Source organism: Tenebrio molitor, chromosome 2, assembly GCF_963966145.1.
Source record: "Tenebrio molitor chromosome 2, icTenMoli1.1, whole genome shotgun sequence".
Taxonomy (NCBI): domain Eukaryota; kingdom Metazoa; phylum Arthropoda; class Insecta; order Coleoptera; family Tenebrionidae; genus Tenebrio; species Tenebrio molitor.
In genome coordinates, this window is record NC_091047.1 from 10,115,250 (window position 1) to 10,121,421 (window position 6,172).

General features: G+C 33.6%; 1 long non-coding RNA gene across 1 annotated transcript; it reads left to right on the top strand.

The window, feature by feature from the left end:
- The first annotated feature begins 1,033 nt into the window (after positions 1-1,033).
- On the top strand, positions 1,034-1,688 carry LOC138123768 (uncharacterized). The gene is made up of 2 exons (XR_011156904.1): positions 1,034-1,464; positions 1,516-1,688. It is a non-coding gene; the product is annotated as an uncharacterized lncRNA (long non-coding RNA).
- The last annotated feature ends 4,484 nt before the right edge of the window (positions 1,689-6,172 follow it).

Genomic DNA, 6,172 nt, shown 5'->3' on the forward strand with positions numbered 1-6,172 from the left:
ACACGTTTTTACCAGAACATTTCTTAATTAAGTGCAAATTAGGGATGGGAATTATCGGTTTTCTAGGCCCCAAAAAGTTGTTGACAACACCCCCGCATTATTATTTCAGACTTAAAAAATAATCAAATATTAGAAATAGCCACCTATACAGGGTATTTCACGAGTGTAAATGAGAACGGCGCAATTCAAAATGCAACTCACAATACATTTCCAAAGTTAACGGAGTTATTTTAAATAGCGTATTGTTTTAAAATGAAATTATACCATGATGGCTTTGTTTCCAATAATTTTTTATTGGTCACAACCGACATTTACGAAAAAGTTAAAATACGACGATCAAAATGTATCGAACGATGAGAACAGACATGATCCTCAATTAGGGCGAATGTAATAAAAATGCTTCTGCCGTTGCGCGTTGATGCAGACAATAAATATTTTCCCAAAAACTCTTCGTTTTTTCACAATTTTATTTAACCAAGCGAATGACGTTTATGTTAAAATTTACGAAACTGCACAGCTTTGCAAATGTATTGTGGGTTGCATTTTCAATTCCATCGGGCTCATGAAATAGCCTGTATATATTTTTTGTGTATTTTTTTTTTTTGACTGGACTAATAGATGTAGAAAACCCATTATAGTTTTTACAACATCAGGCTATACAGCCTGATTCACGTAACTTTCCGACTCTAACAAAATTTAAATGCAGCCAGTAATACGTAGTTCATTCATAACTTGATCCAAAAACAAGAATAATTTTAAACTTTTGTATGATTTGAACATCCCTCACAAAAGTTTCAATTATAAAAATTTTAAAATGGCAGTAATCGCCAATATTTTTTTTTTATTTAAGAAAATTACACTCACCATACACCAATATCATATCGACCCTTTCGTCATTGAAACACATTTTAATTAAGATTAATTCCCACGTACATCAAACGTGCGTGCTCAGCCAATCAGAGCACTTGCTTTCATCCATCTGTTAATAGCTATTAACATACCTAGCGATGTTATGACTATCATAACAACCGCAGATGTCGGTTTGAAATCCGAGCTCGTAGAGCGAGGATTTTAAGACATCTAAGGTTGTTATGATTCATAACATCCGCGGTTTGTTCAATAGTTTACCGGTTTCAGAATAAGCCGAAGAGAATTTAAAACAATTAAATCCCAACACTCGTCTTAAAATAGATTGAGTTGATCGCGTTTGCATGATATGTTCGAGTGTCATAGTTACATTTAGTTGTTTATACAAACAGACATTTCGCAAAATGAGTTTGAATGATAGTGTTTTACCGGAAAACGTCTTCAACGAAGAAGAACAAGCTTTAAATAGCTTAATACCGGAAAAATCGAAAGGCAGGAGGTACTAATCTGAAATCGTAGAGACACTGAAACAAGGGCAGGATCTAAATAAGGTTACAAGTGTAAATGAGAGTGATGTTGGCGTATTTTCATGAACTGGTAAGTGCTCGTAGTGTTAGTTCCGTAGCGTATTTATCTTTTTGTTTATAGAGTCGAAGAAATATAGCCCCTCTGCCCCTCATCATTATGGACGTAGGTACTACCCGATGCCCCATGCTATGAAGTGCAGTTCATTTCTACTATGGCAGAGTTCCGTCTATTTAAGTAATTATTGTTTTTTGTTTTTAGTTCCGTCTGTTTGAATTAATAAATGAATAAAGTTAGATATTGTCTTCATTTGTTGATTGTTGTTGACATGTCACTATGGCAATATTACCCTACAGCATAACTGTACTAGTACAGTTATGACTCACCTACCATCCAACTTTTGTGAATGTAAACCAAGGCTTACTATACTGAAACCGGTAAAAGTGATAATTTAATTCATGTATAAAAAATCCCATAAGCCGCGATGCATTTGTCACTTTGACATCGGATAAAGTTAGCCCTAACTTTGCATCTGGATAAAATGTGCTTAAACTTCCATGGCAAACTTTTTCGAACCTGATTATTGTTTGTTGTTATGATAACGAACCAACATTCTTAAACATTGACACAGCTTGTAATAAATTGACGTGCAAAATGGCGAATTCAATTTTTCATAATTACCTACCTATCATTATTCATTAAATTATCTCATCGAATTACGCTCGTAATTTTCGTCCAGGATAAAATTTCATTTTTTAAACTCTAATTTGGTTTCTTTTTGGTAAATTGACTCCACAAACCACCAGATAAAAAAACTCGTCCTTCGGACTCGTTTTTTTATCGGGTGGTTTGTGTCGTCAATTTACCAAGCAACCAAATTATCGTAAAAAAATTCAATTTTATCCGGACAAAAAAAGACCTCTCGTGTAATTACAGTCGATTAAAATTGCATTCTACTCCTGTCAGATTCTCAAATTGTTTTTAATAATTGTGTTTTTAATAACTGTATTATCCAAAAATAACACGACCTAATTTTTAATATCTGATAAATTTCCCAAATTTCACTTAAACATTTTTACTTTAGAAAATTTTACTCGTTGATTTTAGCAAAGGTTAAATCCTCGAGCTAAAGCTCTCGGGCCTAACCAGAATAAAAATGCTCAAATTCAACTCGTAAAATTGTCAAAGCGAAGAGTTTTCGTAAAATTGTCAAAGCAAAGAGTTTTTGTAAAATTGAAAAATTTATCCGATAATTTAATTCATGTATAAAAAATCCCATAAGCCGCGATACATTTGTCACTTTGACATCGGATAAAGTTAGCCCTAACTTTGCATCTGGATAAAATGTGCTTAAACTTCCATGGCAAATTTTTTCGAACCTGATTATTGTTTGTTGTTATGATAACGAACAACGAACCAACAATCTTAAACATTGACACAGCTTGTAATAAATTGAAGTGCAAAATGGCCAATTTAATTTTTCATAATTACCTACCTATTATTATTCATTAAATTATCTCATCGAATTACGCTCGAGGTTTGTTTCGTCCAGGATAAAATTTCATTTTTTAAACTCCAATTTGGTTTCTTTTTGGTAAATTGACTCCACAAACCATCAGATAAAAAAACTCGTCCTTCGGACTCGATTTTTTATCGGGTGGTTTGTGTCGTCAATTTACCAAGCAACCGAATTATCGTAAAAAAATTCAATTTTATCCGGACAAAAAAAACCTCTCGTGTAATTACAGTCGATAAAAAAAAATAGGTCTTATTATTTTACCTTCGAAAAAATATTTCAGAACTATACAAAAAAAATTGTTAAGTGATTGTTAATAATGCCAGGAGTGCAAGATTTTATATATCAAGTTATCACTGAATAACGTATTACTGGTTGCATTTAAATTTCGTTAGGGTCGGAGAGTTACCAATGTGAGTCAGTTTGTATTATATACAGGTGTCCCAGAGTTGCGAAAAAGCTCCATAACTTGTTTGTTATTAAAGATATCAACTTTTTCTTTATTCTAGATGATAGCTACGCTTCTACTGCATATTCGGAAAATATTGCGGTATATATACAGAGTGTCCCAATATTATAAAAACACTTAAGTTATGTTTTTTTAAATGGAAACTACCCAGTTTGATTTTATTTTTGAACTCTATGCTAAATTATGAATCAAATTAGGTCGTTTTTACTTACCTGCCATCGTTTTTGATCAGTGGCGCTTTTTTTACCAGAATTTCGAATTGCAGGGGTCCCTTCGAAAATTCGTACCTTCCAAATCGTTGCACACAAATTAAAATTATGGACGCTGTTTGATTTCTGAATGTTTGCTGCATCTGCTGAGTGTTTACTCAACAACCTGCTTAGTCGCATATGCCTACTGCGATATTTTAAACATAACGAACTAAAAATGTCAAAAACTCATTTTTTTCAAATGGCACCCCGTATTTATTATTGCACTTGTGGAAAGCTTTTTTGACAAGCTTTTGAACAATATAAGGTTTGTATAGTCGAATCTGAAAATCTAGGGTGCTATCCTAAAGTCGCTAAATTTGGTGCAATTTTTCCGTTAAAAAGACAATACAAAAATCTAGTAGGCCTAACAAAAGATAATCACACAATATGGTCACTCCATAAAGATGAATCAACCAACAAAACGGATTCAAATCCATGGATGACTCGATTACAAATTAATTTGATCGCGCTTTACAAAGTAGCCATCGTGCTTCCTAATTAAATCAGCAACAGGAAATGATTTCCTTAAATTTATAACAATACATCGCTGAAAATTGATTAATAAATGTAGTAAAGGGGCGAATTTAACAAACGCCGTGACCAAAGGAGTTTAGGCTTAGCATCAATAGGATCAATAGGATATTAACGGCCGTATCTCAAAAGCTATTATTGATCCTACAGAAATTTTTATAGAAAATATTTTATTCAAACTTTAATAAACCACAAAATTGATCTGTACAGTTTTTACGATAAGAACAATTCTAAACGTGTAGTTATCAAAAACCCACTTTTCTGCACCTTCTCGCCTGTATAAAATCAAAATTGGTAATTATTTCCTACAAAAAAATGTATAGTAGATAAACGTTGTCAATTTATACTAAAAAATACGCGAGTATCAGATTCAAATACACGTAAATGTGATGAAGTTTGACATTATGTGTTGATTGTAGATGAAATATCTATATAAATATATTATCTTCCAATTAATATATATATATATATATATAATCAATACCCCTTTTACCATTTGGTGTAGGGGTTCATTATTAATTTTACTTGTTTTATAAGTTATCTTAAATTATTTAACTGTGGACAAATCCGGACCAGCTTCTTTTGTCTTGCGCTAGCTTTCGCGCTTCTCTCCAATTTAAACCTCGTCTTTCCATAACTTTGGCAACTGTTCCGTTCCAAGACTCGGGGGGCCTTCCTCTTCCTCTTTTGGTGTTTATTCTTGCGTCCCATATTCTTCTGACTTGCCTTGTATCTGCCATTCTGATTAGGTGTCCATACCATTTCAATTGATTTTTCTCTATTGTTGTTGTTATCGGTTCTATTCCTAGTTCTTCTCTTATGTCATCATTCCGTTTATGGTCTCTTTTTGTTATTCCTAGTGCTCTCCTGTGGTATTTCATTTCGATTGTTTGCATTCTGTTTTTTTGTCTCTTTGTTATTACCCACGATTCACTTCCAAATGTCAATACTGGACGAAATATTGTTTGGTACACAGTCATTTTGGTCTTTCTGCTGATTTCTTTTTTTCCTATGAAAGTTTTGCCTAGTGAATGGTATAGTTTTGTCGCCGCCGATATCCTCTGGTTTATTTCTGTATCTTGTTTCCCCTTGTTGTTTATTGTGACTCCCAAATACTTGAATTCATTGACTTGTTCGATTTTTGTATCTTCAATTTCAATGTCTACAGTTTTCTCGTCTTTTGTTATTACCATTATTTTTGTCTTTGCGATGTTTATTTTCATCTGTTGTTCTTTCAATACTTTGTTCCATGTGTTGAGATTTTCTTGAAGTTCTTTCTCGGTAGAACCAAACACAACAAGATCGTCGGCAAAAGCACATTCAGAGATTTTAACTGTTGCTAATTTGTAGTGTCCGATTTTAACTTGCTTCACTTTTTCTTTGGTCTTTTTGATTATTTCGTCCATCATTATTATGAATAGTAGCGGGCTCAGCACTCCTCCTTGTCTAAGTCCATCTATGGTTATGAATTCCTTCGATCTGTTGTTTTTACTCCTGACATAGTTACGGCTATTTTGATACAAACTTTTTGTAGCTGTTATAAGTTGGGGGTCTATTCCTTTTTTTCCTAAGCATTCCCATACTTTTCCCCTCGGTATCCTGTCGAACGCCTTTTCTAAATCTATGAAGCCTAGATATAATTCTGAGTTCTTCTGAAGTGATTTGTATATGCTCTCTTTGATTGTGAAGACATGGTCTTGGATACTGTGGCCTTTCCTAAAACCGCTTTGTGAATCTGTCATTTGTTCTTCTATTTCTCTTCTAAGTCTTTTTTCAAGTATCCTTTCGTACGTCTTTGCTACTACACTCAAAAGTGTGATACCTCTGTAGTTGTTGCAGTCTAATCTGTCCCCCTTTTTATATATTGGTATCAGTACTCCTATTTCCCAGTCGTGTGGGATTTTGCCTTCAGCCCATGCTTTCCTGAATATCTCCAGTAATATTTGGGTGCCGTTTCCTCCTAAATGTTTTATCATTTCTGGGGTGATTCCATCATGTCCTGCTGCTTTTCCG